We start from the raw sequence: 17,153 nt of genomic DNA, 5'->3' as shown, positions 1-17,153 counted from the left end.
CCTCTTCAAATACTCCATTCCATTCTCTGCTGCAAAAGTCACTCAGCCACTGAGAATACTTTAGTTCTTTAGTTAAATTGTTTGATTTACATTTGCTAATTTCACAAGTATCTAATTTTTATGATATTTTTCTTTCAGTGCATAGATTTTATATAGACATTGTCTACATAAGGACTGACATTCAAATAATAGGTTTGCAATTACTGCAATACTATAGTAACTGGCAGTCGTTTTGTAAATGTGTGAATTTTCTGAAGCTAGTCTTAGACTGACTCAGAATTTTTTAATCAGAAGAAAAAAAATGAGACATGAAAATAAGAAATGAAACTGTAGCTAATCCAAAGAATTAGAAAAATGTTGTCCCTTATTCTACCAATAGTCTAGCTATTTAAAAGTGTATTCTTACTCCTTTTCCTTTCCTTATCCTCAATTTAGACATGGGTAAGAACTATAATGGGGATGCAATGCACTGGAAGAAAAAAAGGAAAATTATTTTTCCCCTTGCTCTTCTCCTTTGTTCTTTTGCACTGTTTAAAATAATGAAAGGGCAGAAGGAGATATAGACATACAGTAGTTATCTGCAATAGCCTCTAGGAAATCCTTCATCTTCATATTCCTCTATCACCTATCATGGTGTTAGATAGAAATATTGGACAACGAAAAAAGGGGAAAATGAGTAAAATTTATCATCTAAGCAGGAAAATAATTTGTAGGACTCTGAAAGCCATCTCTTTTTAAATTTTTTATATTTAAATAGGTAGACAAACAGATAGGCAGATGTAATGGGACATGTTTAAGTACATAATAGCTCATAGCTTTCTATTGAGTAAGCAATAGTTATGTACTGCTAGTGACACATATTTTTTACCAACCCCATTTTAAATAAAGCAAGCATTTGAAGTGCATAACATATACATCCTAAAATGGCCACCCTCATTAGAATATGTTTCTGCACATTAGGGCGCTACAAAAAAATCACATAGGCTGTCTGATTATTTGAAACCCTAAAAGATCCAGTAGTATAAAGTAAATGTTAGAATTCTTAAATAAAACTTCTGATAATTGTAAAACAGAAAGAGGAAGAGACTTAAAGAATGCAGGAGAATATGAAGCAGGCATGTGGTAAAGCAGGATTTTTAGTGAAGTAAAAGAAGTTTAATATAGAATGTCTGTAATACCATTCTGGCTTATTGAGCAGAGAATCTGTGAGATCATTCATGCCATCTGCACTCAGCAGGGATGGGTTGCTGAGAAAAGTTAGCAAATAAAAACAATAAAGAAAGTAAATGAAAATAATATGCAGAGTGATAAAAATAGGGAAGCCAGAACTCTAAACCAGTTGGATTTCAGTTACCTCCGTTGCATCTTTCTATAGAGAAATATGTCTTTGTAATAGTTATATAAAATGAAAAGTGAATGTAAGATCCTAGTACAGGTTGAGAAAATGCTTTTTACCTAACTGAGGCCGTAATTCAAGAGTATTTAAGATTATCAGTGGGATTCATTGCAAAATGAATGTAATTTTCAATAGATGTTTCATATTGAAAGATGACAGATTGCTAATTGTCAGTTCACCTGAAACCCTAAAGGAAATAGTTCAACATCTTGCATATGGAATTGCAAGATTTCATACTGTTAAGTATTACTTTTTTCCTCCCTTACGATAGTTTAAATATGTCACTGGATGTTGTTATTGAAGTAACTAGGCTATTTTGCTGCTAATAGTTAAAATGCATATCTAGTTTTTCATTTCCTGACTATAATCACAACTACTATATTAAGAGTATAAAATAATGTCACAAAAAGAATATTATTCTTAATTTTTAAAACTTGTAATTGAGTCAAAGACATAAAACAATTTTCTCTCTTTATTCTCTTACTAAATAATGAGTTTTAGGCAGATTTCCCAGTCTTCTTTACTCCTTGCAAATGCAGAGCATTCAACACAAAAGAGCACTGCATAACTCCTGCTGATAATGTTCAGAATGATATCTGTACCCAAGAAGTTTTTGTGGATAACCATGTTGATTCCATGTCATCCAGGACTTACAGCTCATTTAGAGGCCAAATGGGTTCCCCAGTATCTGTGAAAACTTCTCTGTTTTGACAAAAAGAAAAACACTTGAGTGATATGTATGTCCCAAATACTCCACATTTGCAAGAAGTAAAAAGGGGTCCCCTTACAAAAGCATCCTTAAGCTATTGGATAACACTGGATAACAATGAAGTTCTGACTCACAAAGGCTCGGTTCTCCCACAGCCATATATCCTTGTAGCCTATTGACACAGAGGTTCATAAGTTGATCTACTGATATTTGCTTTCCAAAGTCACTAATAAATATTTAGAAAAACCAGGTAAGTGCTTAATTTTCATTATTTAAACTTGTAAGGCTGAAATTGTGATGGACTTGAGGGACAGGAGGAAGAGCTGTTGCCAAGGCTATGGGCAGATAGGACAAATCTGAATACAGGGCAGAACTATATAAATGTTTTATACAGGCCCTCCTAGTTCACACAAAGAAAAAGGGAGGAAAAGGAGAGACACATTCCAATCTGCAAAACTTATTGTGAAGTTATAACAGTAATTGATCTACATGACTTTGTTAGTCTGCTCTATCTTGAACTGATGACACCTAATGTCTAAATCATTTCCTAAGAATTTGCATTAATAACTGGAGACTATATATATGTACACACTTGCAGTTTATCCATTTTTCTGATGTTTAAATTTTAATTTCAAACTTAGTGTATGCAGTCCTATCTTCTCTTTCTGTTCAGTAATTTCATGTTACTGGGATAACACTGCAAATAAAGAATACGGTACTTTTTTTTCCCCCAACCTTCTTAACGGTCTGTTTTATTTATTTGATGGAAAAGAGGCAGAATCTAATGTAAAAGAATGAAAACTGTGCTCTAAATATTAATAAAACAAAGAACAATGATTAGTACTTTCCAATACTAATGGAGCTTCAAAAAGTTTTGAATTCCTATTCATTAGGACTTTATGAAGGGTGTTTGTATTTAGAGAGAGAAAAAAGGAATGATGGAGTGTTTGAACCCAAAACACATTATTTAAAAAAATATATATGATGCAAACATAAGGGCTTTGTTACAGCGCACGCAACAACCAGGAACCTGTTTCCCCTTAGCAGGCTTCTAAAAAGTTTCTCCCATATAATTATTAAATGAAAACACTCACTTACCCAGTATTCAGCCTTTATATCTTGAATAAGAGACATTCACTCAGGGAGAGGTACTTACCATGTTTCTATGGATACCAAACGATGCCAATCAGGTCCCTGTTTTCATCTCAAAGTGGTACCCTGCAGAGAAATAGAGTTTGATGAGTACGGTAGCTGTTTATATGTAGTAAGTAAATAGGAAGGTTGTTTATTTGACAAAAAGCCTGTGACCTAGACATTTTTTTTTTGTTAACACCCTTCATTCTTTCTCTCCCATATCTTTTTAACACAATTCAATTAGGGCTGTGACATGAACCACTTTGTGCAATTTCCTGCCAAACCCAGGCTGAACAGAACTTGCTTATTCAAGAAGCAACTCAGTTGGCTGGCAGTTTATCCCTGACATAACCTTTCATAGATTGTGACAAGATACTCAGGAAAAAAAGAGAGATATCTGTTTTCTTTCCAGTGTTAAGTTGTCATAAGATGGGGAGAAGCAAAGAGGAGATGGCATTCAGAAGATTGATAAAATTCAAAATGAGTTTTGAAGGAATAAATGCTTCCTTAGATATTAGCAAATATGCTAACAATCTGGTTATTAATTTTTTACATATTTCATGGCATAATTGCCTAGCTTTGGCAATCTTTCATTAGACATATTTGGCAATTCTGAGAATACCATGACTTCTCTTTTAGAAGTTTTAAGTTTATAATGTTTCTTTGAATTAAATTAAAAAGAGGGTAAAGGAAAACCATCCACTTTTGTACTTAAGTGATTTAAAATAAAAGATATCAACAATTTTTCCATTTTAAAAAGTGTAGTTATTTTATTAAACAAATTAATATGGCTTCACAGCTCACACGTGGTGATTCCAGGCAGCTTACAACATTAAAAATCCACAGTATAAAACCCCTAAACCCACCCCACCCCATCCCCCACAGTGGCAACAACACAATCAAACCACCCTCTTGGTCGCATTCATATCAACCTGGGATTCCAAGGCCTGCTGACAGTTATATTCTAGCTGCAGTAAAATTACAAACTATGGCCTTGTTTTAAGGCTTGGAAATGAGATATTTACACTAATGTAAAGAACAACTTTTTTATTTTACGTCTGCAAAAGGAGCAACTCTTGGGTAGGGCTATTGATTTGATATTTCCCAACTGAATGTACAGCATGCTTTGTGGACAGAGTAATTCTGTGTTCTTTTGCCAGAACTCACAAAGGTCTGGTTGACAGCGATACCTTTTACAGCTAAATTTACTCCAGACTGACAGGAGCAGGTGGGCCCAGGCCTGCCAGACACTTGTGCATGGAAATCACGCATCTTACAGGTCAACAGCAAAGGGGAAAAAGCTCCTGTCTTCGGTGCAGAGGGTGAGTGAGGCAAACAGGACCCAACCTGGGGGGTTTCTCTTCAAAGCCAGCTGGTCTGGCTTTATTCTACAGGAATTTTTTACCTGTCAGTTTAATCAACAAAACCCTCAGCAGGTGCTGACGGGGACATCTTCCTGGAGAAGAAGGGCACTGGTGAGTTTTCATAATTTCTTTTTACTAGATAGATTGATAATATTAATGCCTATTTGTTGTCTGCCTGATAATTCCCTTATAAAACCATGCCTGTAACCAAAAAATGGTTGAGTGTCTAAAACGTTATGTTCCAATAGAGAGGCTTGAGAAATGTGCTGTTTTCCAATAATTACTCTGATAAGGCAAACTTGCCCAGGGAAATTCAGTGCCTGTTATTTTTTTGATGAGTAAGATCAACTTTAAAGATCAGATGGGCCAGTGAAGACAAAATGGCTGAGGACATTTATACACACTCGTGCAGAATAATTCAGTAGGGAGAAAAAGGAAAGAAAAATGCATCCCACACCCCTGAACAATACATGCCTTTTAATTCTGAAGTAAATAGTGAAAGAGATAAATTACATTTCATCAGCTATGTTATACCTACATTAAATTTATCCAACCTGTAAAATGCTATAAAAATTATCTTTTGAATATAGCCACTAGAGTAAACTTACCTTAAAAGGAATGTGAAAGGCAGTCACGTACAAATTTTGCTGATTTTACTAGAAACAGAAGCTGGAATATGGGAAGAAAAGTGGGAATGTAATAGTGCTTTCATATTAGATGCAGAGAATTCAATGTGCACAACTGTTTATGTCTTAACAACACCAAGCAGTTTGCAAAGGATAACATTTTAAAAGGCAATCTTATTTTAATTACAGAAGACGTGGGAAAAAAGATCAAATGCTAAGACATATTTGGGGAGGAGCAGAATTTTTTATGATGAATTTCTATTTTCACAAGCTTGTGCTTTTAACTATGCTTCAGAGCAATTCTTACAAACTGTCAAACAAATGGAAAGCATTTCTGTAAACAAGTAATCAAGTTTTGATTTTATTTTTTTTTAGTCCAAGACTAATATTATATACAAAATGAACATATGAAATTGCTTTTCACAACCAGATTCCATACTGACATACTGTCTGGCACACAGGTTTAAAGAGCACAGAACAACAGATAGATAAATTGTGACATTAATTTGGCACATTAAGTTATTCTCTTAAGAAATTCAGAATTATTGTTCATGTATCAGACAAATGTTTAAGGAAGTATTGTTCAACTATTTTAAAGACATTTCATACAGAATATATTTCCATATTTTCCTGTGCAAGATATTGCTTTCAAAAGACAAGGACTCAACTCTTAACTTCTCAGATTTAATACACTTTTGGAAGTCAATCCAATGGATTTCCATGGTTCCTATTTCATGCAAGAAATTTGGTATCTTTCTCACCATCATTCTGACTTTTTTTTCTTATTTAAGTGAAACATAAGAGAACAGCTGATTTGTCTTGATATCTGTTAAAACCATGCAGCTGCTCCAGAAGAATGCCAAGGACATTTGTAATAATATTTTAAAATTTGTGAAGTATTACTAATGGTTGCTAATTTTAAACAGTGGTACAAATTATGTTGGAGAAAAGGATAATGTAATTTATAAAGCTGGATATTCAAAGGAACTAAAGTTTTATAGGTTTATTGCAATTGCTTACATATTTTTTTCAGCATAAAAGCCAGTGAACATATTGCGGAAGACTACAATGCTCTGTAAAACTCCTTAATGTACCATGTTCACTACTAAATGGGGATAAATACATTGCTTGAAAAAAATCCCGTTCTGAAAAACAATTAATTCTAGAAAGTTGTAAAGAAGAAAAATCTGGATAAACAGACAGAAACCCAGATACCATCAAATAATTTCATAATATGGTCACTAAGATATTAAGCTTTAAATTTTTATGGAATATAAGAACCCAAACAACTTCTAATATGATGCATCTTTATTAAATCTAGATTTTTTTTCTTTATGTTCCTTTTTACCAAAAAATATGTTGTTGCTCCTGAAAAAACCATTTTTTTTACACAATAAATAAGCAGGACCACCAAAATCATACTGTCCAGATTTTTTTTACTTTTAATATTAAACCTAATTATTAACTTTAGGTATTGACATATTACATAAAGCTAGGAAGGTGATAACAAAATATTAGCAGATTAATTTTAAAAACATATTCCAGTCTACATTTTAAAATATTAATCACTACTTAAAATTCATTTTAGTAAGATAATATTAGTACTGTATCATGGCCCATTCTAAGTCCTTCCTCAAGAACATGTTTAGCAGTAAATGGAATTTAAATTTTATCTGAATTGTAGAACTTTAATAGTGGCAAATTTTCTCAGAAGATATATTAACACTCTGCAGTAAGCATATTTATTTCTTTGTAACATGCTGCTCATTATCCTATACTGAGCAGATACAAGAATTACAGAATGGGACAAACCTTATAAAAAACATCTTGTGCTTGTCCTATTCATCTCAATAGAATCTTCATTGGGCTATTTCTCAAAGCACACCCATTTAAATACTGAAAAACTAAATAGACAACTTTTTTTCCTCTAAAAATAGTCCTTTGGTCTTTCCAGATATGGCTGTAGAATTTGTATCATACATTTCTATAGTTTTAGAATACAGTACATAATGAATGGTAATTTAGTTCAGTTTTCCACTACATGTTTTTCTTTAACCCTAAATGGTAACAATTGTCCAGGGTTAGATATTCTAGAGAGCATGTATATATGGCCCTTAACTGCATTTGAAATGTATTGGATATACATATGCAATTCTTTGTTCTAAACTTAGTAAGGCAAGAAGATGTCATATGATTTCAACACAATGAGTTCCTTCTTTCCCTCCTTTTTCCTATTCTGTACAAAAAGCAGAATAGCTTTACTTAATTCAATGAATTTACACTTTCTAAAATTGCTAAGAGAAGACCATGCACAGTTGTTCTCTCTTGCTTAATTCTGTTTTCTGGAAAAATTATTTTCAAAATCTCGGTAATATACAAAATGTATAAATAAACGTATAAATGTATAAATAAATATGTAATATATCTGTAACTTTAATTTAGAACAATAAAAGTAATACTCTTTGCAAAAAATCCCCACCATTGTTCATATTTTAGATTATTTGAAGAGACTGTTTAGGAAATTAATCACTCCATAAAAAATTATTAAGATGGTTTACACTTGAACCAATATTTTTTCCTTCTTGCTTTCCTTTTCTTCTTCACTTTAAAGAAGCATACAAATTCCTTGTATGCTCCACAATCAGTTACATATAAGTTTTTAAAACAAAGAAAATGACAGTTTTCTTACATAATTTGTCACTTAAAACAGCCAATCATTGAAAAAAATCCATATTATGAGAATATTCTATTATGTCAATGATAGCTCTACAAAATGTACAAGTTTAACTCTCTCATCTTTATTCAGTCACATAATTTTAATAATAACCATGGGGCATAGTTTCATTTTATTCCAAGCATGGTAATGGATTATGTATACTTTTTGAATTTCAGTCATGGACATTTTTGATGACTCTGCAGCACAGGAAAATTAGAAAATGTCCCAAGTCATCTGAAAATATATAAATATTTGTCCAGATAAAATAATGAAGCATAAAACAAACTACAAACCAATCTAGTCTGTGGCATATCACTAACATTATCTTAAACATTTTTCTGGAGCTATTTTCCCTGATGAATAGAGTTTATGAGAAAAATACACAGGACTCAGACTGATGCCCTCTTTCTCTTGCTTATCCAAAAAAAGTAAATGGAAAATCCACAGATAGTGGGAAATTCAGAAAGCAAAATAAAAGTGGCATCAGAGTGATGAGGAATGTTAGGCAGGGAGAGGGGAACCACATCTCACTGGAGTCAACACCTCCTATTTATTTCAATCCTGTGCCTGTGAATCGCATTCACAGCATTTTCAAGTTTATTTAATGATTAAACCAATTATTTACACAAGGAACCATATGTACATGAGCTGTGGTTATTTCTATTTATGAAAAGGCAATATTTATTTGGGATACAAGGGCTCCAATCCTGAATACTTCAATCTGGGAATAAGCACCATTCAGTACAATGGAAATTACTTCTGAGTAATTCTGAGATGCACAGAGCAACAGTGAAATTGCTATTTTTACCCATTACATTTATAATAAAATTATTTGTTGTTAATTTGCTTTATTCCCATAGTCCTGGAAAAAACTGATGGTTGTACAACTTGTGAATAATGCAGGTTGTGGTTTATTTGCATGCAAGCAAACAAGACATTACAGAGCAATTCTTACTGAGAAGTAAATCCCATTAAATTGCCTCCTGAATGATTGTGCTGTTCACTGATCCACCCGCAAGTAATATCAAAGTTCAACTCTGGTCCTAATGACTACAAATAATAATAATACAAATAATAATAATTAAAAATACTGCATGATTAGCTAAATACAGTTAAACTCTAAGTTAATGAAATCTTATATTAACATACAGTTCCGATATGTGGCCTTAATGTTGTGGATGGTATGGCTCAATGTGGGGTGCTTTTCTGTTTGTATTTTTTAAAATGATTTCTAATTTACCATGTCACATATTTAAGGCATTAGAAGGCTGTTGTGGGAAATGCAAGGTTAAAGGAAGGCATTATGTCTGGGGTTCCTTACTGGCTTAGCATTTGGACTCACAGTAGCACAGCTGAAGTATGATTCTATTCCTGGCAAGTCAGCAAATGCAAGGCTTGTTTTACCCTGCTTGGCAGAAAAGTCCCCAGCTCCCTCCCACCCTTCTACATATGAGCTAGCACACATTTCCCTGCTGCCCCTACAATTCTTCTGCCCATAAAATACTGAAAGTCCTTTTCCTATATAACTGTGGTAGGAATTTTGGGCATTTACCATTCTAATGTATCACAACTGCTTGAACACGTAGCTTAACCTGTTTGCATTGCTAGAATCGTCTTCCAGTGTCTATTTACAGTTGGTTCTCCTTCTTCTGGGCCCTGCACTGCTACTGAAGGTCTCCAGTGAGTGACTTATTCCGATACTGAAAGTTTTATTTCTTGCAAAACCAGAGAACAGTAGCAGCATTTTGTTTTGCAATTTATACTGCTTTAAAAAACAGCTGTCTGCTTGGTTGGATTAATCAGTAGGTTTACCAAGCCCTAGAAAACAGCCATAGTACCAGCCATAGCAGCATTTTGTCATAAAACAATACCTCATGGAAAAAGGTAGGCTGGACTTACACTTAGGCTCTCTCTATGCCAGACTACTTTCAAATTCCATTTATCTGAATGTGGCAGCTGTGTACTTAATCATATGGCGAGAAGAGAGCCATCTCGTGCCCTCAATTTAATACTGAAAGGCCGCCAAGAATGAAAAGAAAAATGTAGAGTCCACAATATGTCACGAAGAGCTAAAGTACAGATAGTCCTTGACTTACAAACTCAATTGAGCCCAAACTTTCCGGTGCTAAATGAGACAGTGGTTAAGTGAATTTTTGCCCCATTTTACAACCTTTCTTGCCATAGTTGTTAGGTGAATCACTGCAGTTGTTAAGAGTGACATGGTTGTTAAGTGAATCTGGTTCCCCATTGACTTTGTCAGAAGGTTGCAAAAGGTGATCACATGACTGCAACTGTCATAAATATGCATCAGTTACTAAGTGTCTGAATTTTGATCACGTGACCATGGTAATGCTGCAACAAGTCATGTGTGAAAAACAGTTTTTCACTGCAGTTGTCATTTTCAACAATCACTAAATGAACTGTTGTAAGTTGAAGACTACCTGTAAACTTTTTCTATGCATGCTGCCTTACTTCCCAATTTGATTTATTATTTCATTTTGAAAAATTTATGACCACCCCATCTTATGAAACACAACCTGGAGTGGTTACAACAACATTAAAAGTAAAAAAAAAACAATAGAAACAATAAATATGGAAATTTAACACCTCCACCATCCTTGCCCAATGCTGACAGTGAAACCATTCTCAGGTTCTAGCCTCAACCTTGGGATAAGAGATGGCCCTTTTGGAAGGTTAAAAGGCTGGGGACTGCCGGATCTTGAGGGAAAGGGTGCTCTACAGCAGGGGTCCCCAACCTTAGCAACTTTAAGACCTGTGGACTTCAACTCCCAGAATTCCCCAGCCAGCATGACTGGCTGGGGAATTCTGGGAGTTGAAGTCCACAGGTCTTAAACTTGCCAAGCTTGGAGACCTCTGCTCTACAGGACAGGTGCTGCTGATAGGAAAAACACACTCCCTAGATCCTGCTGGATGGCACTTCCTAGGTACTATAACAAGCCACAGTATTTGGCTTAGTGCAATGGGCAAACACTCTCATCAAGAGCAGGTCCCACAAGTAATCTGGTTCCATTTCATGTAGGGTTTTAAATCTTGAATTTCACCTGGGAAGAGATCAGGAACTTCTTTATTTATTGGATCTTTTTATTTATTGAATTTATATACTGCAATAATCACACAATAGTCAGATGGTGATACTATTAACCACAGTATCTTATTAGACCACCTATGGATATTGGAATTAGGACTTGGTTTGCTCTTTCCTTAGTGGACAGTTACAATCTGTTTTGATGGGTTGGCCTAAGGGCAACTGAGAGTCCTTTCTCTCTTGCACTGGAACATCTATATGAAATCACTGGGGATCAGCGGAGAGTATAGGGTGGTATCATCAAAATATATATATCATGTTCAATTACAAGCTGATATTTGAGCAATAGGGGAGATGCTGTTAATGGTCCATTCTGGGGCTTGGAGATTGTAAGAGCATGGATGGGAGAGAATTGAAGTTGAACTTAAGCAAGACAGTTGCTATTTGTACGTCAGTGTTTTCTATCAACACCAGGTTTATCTCTGGACACGCAAACACTATATTTTAAGGACCAAGTTCCTGATTTTGGGTCCTTCTGAACTCACAGCTCCTGCTTGAACATCAAATGGAAGCAAGGCTAGAGGGGCCTATGCCTAGTCCAGGTTTGCCTGATGCATTGATTTATGCACCTCATGTTCTCCTTATCACTCAGATAGATTACCGCAATATAGTTTAAATGTGGCCACCTTTGAAGATTATGCAGATTATAACTAGTCCAAAATACGGAGACCCTTATGTTTACTGGCATCCAGCGTAAGATTGATGTTGTGAGCCCTGTACTGGTTATTGATTTAGATCTGGGTACAATTTAAGGTCCCAGTTTTAACCTACAGTATAATGTACCTTATATAGCTTGGTGTCTTTTCCAAACTGTTTCAGTCTCTTCTAGCAGAGTTGAGCAGTGCCAGTGCCAAATTGTATTGCTATTCAATGGCAACACCAATGTGAAATAATCTCAATGATCAAGCTTACCCCCTTCTTGATGGCTTTCAAAAAATTGTTAAAATTGAGTTTTTCTGGAAAACATTTTGAGTAATGTTTCCCTACTGTAGCATTTTTAATTTTTTGATATTTTTACTGTAAGAAGGAAGGGAGGGAAGGAGGGAGGGAGGGAGGAAGGAAGGAAGGAAGGGATTATATACATGAGTAACCAGTGTTACTTATTATGTTTTAACATCTACCTTACATCTTCCAGGATTAAATCCTGGAGCAGATGTTCAGATTGTATTCTAGGCCCTGTTGTCTCTAGAACAGAAAAGGACAATCTTTCTTTCCAGGCATACCAGAGCACAGCTACTGTCATGTGAGGAATAACTTCTCCTTTCCAGTTCAACTTGGTATTTCAAAGAAAGTGCAGCCATTTAGAAAATCCTTTCTATCTGACTGTTGCCTCCCATTGCCATTTTCTTATATATCATAGTGTGTTTTTTCCCCTTTCACTAAAAAACAAAAGCAAGACAGGAAAAAATTTTTTGCAGTAGCCTTAAAAATATTTCCTTGTGTCCCTTCCAACTTTACTAATATGAACATATGAACAATATAACCTATTACAATGGTGGTGCCTAGTTCTAAGAGAGGGGTTCCTGATGAGAGGATTTAAGGAAATGGGGAAATGGGGAGTTCCCACCCTCCCAAAATAAGGAATTTGAGCTACATAATTATCCCAATAATTGGTAATACAGTAGCTGCACCAGAAGATAAAGGATACTATTGTATTATCTGATGACTTATATTTTACAGTTTTAGTTATCAGAAAGGCTGGACACTCATTATCCAGCATATTATGAGGCACTGCAATATTAAAGCTATTAGCCTTTTAATGCTAAACTGTTGCAAGGTTATTATTCAGTAAAGCTCCAGTCTAATTTTCATTCTGGGTCCATTGCCTCTCTTTCTGCTCTACATTATGAGGATACAAGTGTCTGAGAAAATATCAACTGGATTTTCTTCTCATATATGTGCATGGTTAAAAAAAAGTATTTCCAGATCAGAGGCTAACATTGATGCATAAGTATTTTTCACTAAGCCTACATATCATGGTTTAATTGTGATTTTTAGAATAAACAAGTCTGTGAAGTTGGCAGAAAAATCTAAAACATAAATAACGGTTAACTGATCATGACAGATAGATCTGTGTGACATGCTAAGCCCCAAAGAAAGAAACAATTCAGAGATGTGTGTTTGTGTGTGTGTGTTGCGTGTGCGTGTGCACACACAGATGTGTAAATGTGAGGGCAAGCCGTTATATAACACCATGATTTTAAAATATTAAAACAGGTGGCACTTGGCAGAACATAAATCATTCTCCACTGTATTTCAGGCAGGTGACCTATGTTTCAGATAAAAAGGAATATATGCTGTGTACCTGCCAAAAGATGAATGGTGTAATGGTTAAGGTGCTGGTCTAGAAACTGGGAGTTCTAGACTTCCCTTAGGCACTGAAGCTGATTGGGTGACTTTGGGCAAGGGTTGCTATGGGGGTGGAGTGGGGAGGAGTTAGCCTTTTACATGCCACCCTGAGCTGCATAAAGGCAGGATATAAATAAAAAGTAACAAGAACAGACTCTCTCAAAGTGAGCCTTTTAGGCATGAATAAATTAAAGAATAACCCTATGGCACTGGCTATATTACTAAAATTTACCTTGCAGCCATGTTTGTTTGTTTGTTTTCCTTGTCCCCTATCACAGCATTAGAAATTCTGCAGAGACATACTTTGGAATTATTTTGCTTTCTTTTTTATCTACTGGAAGAAACATGATCAAAAAACATAGGGCCACCAAATTTAGCATTCTTCATTGGATTAGTCCTTGCCATTGCCCTGAAAACACTGGTTCCCCTAATTGCACTTACAGACCTTCCACTACATGGCAACCTGGTGCTATGTGAAGTCAGCTTTGTGAGCCTCAAGATACCTTTGTGCTTGCTTTATGAAAAAGCTCCAATTGTTTAGTCAGACCAGTAAGATACAGAAAAGAAGATTTTAGGCGACATACTATTTGGAAATAGATTCCTGAAGAAGAAATATCTCCCATGGGGCTCCTTTTAAAGAAGAGAGTTTGCTCTCAGGTAATACACCTTCCCAGGATCTCCCTGGACATCCACTTTCCAACCAGGACAGAGATTTTGATTCATGACATCTCATTTGTCACAATTGCAAACACAGTAAAAATGGAATTTTTTTTTTTAAAAAAAACAGGCCTTGTGTTTATAGGGATGCCTGAAACATATGGACGATTAGGGAAGGACACCAAGAGCTGCCCAAAGCCCCTGTCTTAACAGGACGAATCCACTCACGCCAAGGGCCAAGGAGATAATCTGTAAACTCGTGTGCTACTTTTATATCCCCCAAATCCTGCTTATTTCGTCCTGCCTAAGAGCTTCCGTTGCCCTGGGAGCCGAAAGTCGAAAGATCCGACCTATGCAGTGAGAGTCTGAAAGGGAGCCGGCGGCAGACTCAAAAGATGGCTAGGCAGGCTGAGATTTGAGCGAAGCCTTCCTCTGGAGCGACGCGGTTCCAAAGTGCGCGGCTTCTTTCGAAGCGCCATGAATCTCGACAACGCTTCCCCCCCTCCCCAAATTAACCCTTTCAACTGAGCCGCTCAGGGGCGGAGCGAATCGGCCCCGACAACAGCCGTAGCCCCTCGCCTTCCAGGCTCCCCTTCGCCCTTCGCCCGCCGCCTGCCAAGCGCGCGGATTGGGTCACAACGAAGAAGACGCGAAGCGGCCGGCTGTGCTGACCTCGCCCACTGTCCGACTCAACCGAGCCGCCCTTTGAAGCGCGCGGCGGCAGCGGCGGCGGCGTTTGTTTGAGGTCCTTCTTGCGAGTGGCCCGAAAACCGACGCAGCGACGCTTTTGGCTCGGCGACGGCGGGAGGGAGATCACTTTAAAAACCGGGGGTCCCTTGACTGCTTTGCTTGTGGGCGGGTGGAGCCAGTAAGTTCGCTGTGATCCACGGAAGTTTGTGAGATAATAACTATCCTGGTCTTTAGGGAGTCCAGCGAGATTCTTTTTGAGTAGACTGGTGGGTGTCCAAATTCCAGAAGGTACAGAACTTTCTCGACTCTTTTTATGATTGCTTTGAAGCAAAACAGCCCTCGGAACATCTCTCCCCCACCCCCACCCCCGCCTGCTTTGCAGTACCTGTCGATTTTCTCGTTTTAAGTGGGCAGCTTCTAAATCGGGATAGTGGATGGGGGGGGGGGGCAGCCTGTTAAGGGAAATCGCATCTGATTACTGCAAACTGGTAAAGTGAAATGAGCAGGGTTCCCATCACCGTTTCCCTTTCTTCTTTTCTGGCAAGGTTCCTATGTTTTTAACCTAGTGCTGTTAGAATTTCAGGAACGGAAGTTTTTTTTTTTTTTCCCCTCAAAACCTTTCCATACTGGGAAAATATTTCGCCTCTCAAATTTCTGTCTGCTCTGCTATTATTAACAGCCTGGGAGTTCTCAGGGAGGGGGCGTAGCTCAGTGGCGGAGCGCGCAGGCTTGGCAGGCGGATGTTCCCAGCTTCACAGCCTCTGGCTCTTTCTGGCAGCGTTGCGAAAAGTGTAGCCTCAAAGTGTCAATAGTGACGGGCTAGATGGCCGGCAAGTTGACATCATTGGAGACAATATGCTCCTAGGGCAGGGGTAGGCAACCTCGGCTCTTTTATGACTCATGGACTTCAACTCCCAGAATTCCTGAGCCAGCTGTGCTGGCTCAGGAATTCTGGGAGTTGAAGTCCATGAGTCATAAAAGAGCCGAGGTTGCCTACCCGTCCTAGGGATAGTTGCCGTGTACCGTGTAATTCCATTAACTCAATCTTCCCCTACCTGATGTCCTCCAATTGGGACCGCAGCTCCCAGAATTCCAAACAGTCGTGGTAGGTGAGAAATTCTGGGAATTGCAGTCCTAGTAAGCCCTTCGGGCTGGCATTAGGTTGGGGAAGCTGATCTATTATAAATGGATCTAAGCAGGTGCACTTATATCCAACATAACATGCTTTTCGAAGATCAAGGTGTGTGCTTTTTCCTCAGTATCCACAAATGCAACACTGACATTCTTTCCTTGCTTCTGAAAGACACATTTATCTTCCTAGCCTTTTGACAGACTTGGAACTTGCCGTATTTTATATACTTGAGGTTCGTGAGTGCTCACTTTCTTAAACAAATACACAAAACTTTTTTCTTACCTTTTCCACTTTGACAATCTAATCTTATTTATATTTATTCCAAGTAAATTCCATAATGTTCAATGAAAAAAAATTGTAAGGAAAATGTGCATAGGATTGCAGCAACCTTAAAAATTGTACCTGATTCATTCTAAATGACAGTATCTGCCAACACAGCCACACATTCTGAATTCCTCTAGATTTCTACATTTCAGAATTCTGCTTCTTCCCTTTAAAGCATACCTTTATTTTTGCCTTAATTAAACAAACTTGAAACTTGGTTAATGTGTATCAAGCACAATGCCTACTAAAGGAAAAACTATACCATCTTGGTCTGTCAAAATAAACTTAGAGAACTCTGCATAGCCAAACATTTGAGAAAACAATCATTCTATGAAAATGCCTGTACATATGTTGTGCCTGTAGAGCTGTATCAAATGTAGGAGGAATTTGTTAATTTGCAAACCTTTAAAATGGTCTCACAGATGGAGGAGGAAGATATCTGAAATAGCAAAAAAGTCAGCGTGCAAGGTAGTCATATTTACCTGTAAATAAAACATGGGACATAGTAAAAGTTATAAATCAATGCATGAATCTGAATTGTTAGAAACTTAGTGTAGCATTAATAAAATCTGTATATTGCATGGTGTTTCCATATCTCCTTTACAGTTCCTTTACAAAGAATAACAGAGACTCACTATGCTGTTTGTATTAGACAGTTTATTTACAAATGTTTAGGTGTACCGTATGAAAACCAGTTGGTATGAGAAATAATAGTCACTAAATAATATCAGTTGCTTAGTCATTGTATACTGTAGTTATAAGATATGAACTATGCAGAAAAGTTTAGCTTCTCCCAGCTTTTAGATTTAGAAGGTAAGGAGTGATATAGAATTGTTATTGGTCAGCACAAGCTATTCATCAGAAGTACTTCTCATTTTTTAAGTATTAGGTACAGGCTATATAAATTTGTAAGTGAGGGGGAGAATTATTCATTTAATGGAAAGATGTTG

At 36.8% G+C, this 17,153-nt stretch overlaps 1 protein-coding gene across 5 annotated transcripts in view; it reads left to right on the top strand.

Moving 5' to 3' along the window:
- Positions 1-4,526: 4,526 nt before the first annotated feature.
- MEF2C (myocyte enhancer factor 2C) overlaps positions 4,527-17,153 on the top strand; it is a 188,627-nt gene continuing 176,000 nt past the window's right edge. For 3 of the 5 annotated variants that reach the window (XM_039326076.1, XM_039326082.1, XM_039326065.1), the window contains exon 1: positions 4,527-4,714. The gene's annotated coding sequence lies outside the window, so the exon portion shown is untranslated. The remainder of the gene's footprint in view (positions 4,715-17,153) is intronic. The other 2 variants (XM_039326056.1, XM_039326021.1) reach the window with 1 other exon arrangement.

Source organism: Crotalus tigris, unplaced genomic scaffold (genome assembly GCF_016545835.1).
Source record: "Crotalus tigris isolate CLP2741 ecotype Arizona unplaced genomic scaffold, ASM1654583v1 scf7180000017613.987060, whole genome shotgun sequence".
Taxonomy (NCBI): domain Eukaryota; kingdom Metazoa; phylum Chordata; class Lepidosauria; order Squamata; family Viperidae; genus Crotalus; species Crotalus tigris.
Note: the sequence above shows the minus strand (reverse complement) of the source record. Positions and strands in the feature narration are given on the sequence as shown.